Source organism: Eubalaena glacialis, chromosome 9 (genome assembly GCF_028564815.1).
Source record: "Eubalaena glacialis isolate mEubGla1 chromosome 9, mEubGla1.1.hap2.+ XY, whole genome shotgun sequence".
In the NCBI taxonomy this organism is placed as follows: domain Eukaryota; kingdom Metazoa; phylum Chordata; class Mammalia; order Artiodactyla; family Balaenidae; genus Eubalaena; species Eubalaena glacialis.
The window spans coordinates 105,329,719-105,330,700 of NC_083724.1; the positions used below are offsets into that span (position 1 = coordinate 105,329,719).

The following is a 982-nucleotide window of genomic DNA, read 5'->3' on the forward strand; positions in this document are numbered from 1 at the left end:
TTAACAATGTTGTGATAGTTTCAGGTGTACAGCAAAGTGATTCAGTTATACATACACATGTATCTATTCTTTTTCAAATTCTTTTCCCATTTAGGTTGTTACATAATATTGAGCAGAGCTCCCTGTGCTATAGAGTAGGTCCTCCTTGTTGGTTATCCATTTTATTTATTTTTTTAAAATATTTATTTATTTACTTATTTGGCTGCGCCGAGTCTTAGTTGCGGCATGCCGGATCTTTAGTTGCGGCACGTGGGATCTTTTAGTTGCGGCATGCAGGATCTTTAGTTGCGGCACGTGGGATCTTTTAGTTGCGGCACATGGGATCTTTAGTTGTGGCACGTGGGATCTTTAGTTGTGTCATGTGGGATCTGTTCCCTGACCAGGGATCGAACCCAGGCCCCCTGCATTGGGAGTGCAGAGTCTTAACCACTGGACCACCAGGGAAGTCCCTGGTTATCCATTTTAGATATAGCAGTGTGTACATGTCAATCCCTTAAATATAGTAGTGTGTACATGTCAAACTCCCTAACTATCCCTTCCCCCGACACTTCCCCCCACTGGTAACCATAAGTTCATTCTCTAAGTCTGTGAGTCTGTTTCTGTTTTGTAAATAAGTTCATTTTTATCATGTCTTTTTAGATCCCGCATATAAGCCATATCATACGATATTTCTCTTTCTCTGTCTGACTTACTTCACTCAGTATGACAATCTCTAGGTCCATCTATGTTGCTGCAAATGGCATTTTTCATTCTTTTTATATTTATTATCTTACAGTTCTGTAGAGTAGAAGTCTGACACAGATCTCACTGGGCTGAAATCAAGGTGTGGGCAGGGCTGGCTCCTTCTGGAGACTCTTGGGGAGAATCCATTTCCTTGCCTTTTCCAGCTTCTAGAAGCTGCCCACATTCCTCAGCTCACCGCCCCTTCCTCCATCTTCAAAGCCAGCAACTGTAGCCCAGTCCCTCTCACCCCATCACTCTG

At 43.0% G+C, this 982-nt stretch overlaps 1 non-coding gene across 1 annotated transcript; it reads right to left on the reverse strand.

The window, feature by feature from the left end:
- Positions 1-371: 371 nt before the first annotated feature.
- Positions 372-444, reverse strand: TRNAG-CCC (transfer RNA glycine (anticodon CCC)). Its single transcript has one exon. It is a non-coding gene; the product is annotated as a tRNA-Gly (tRNA).
- Positions 445-982: the final 538 nt, after the last annotated feature.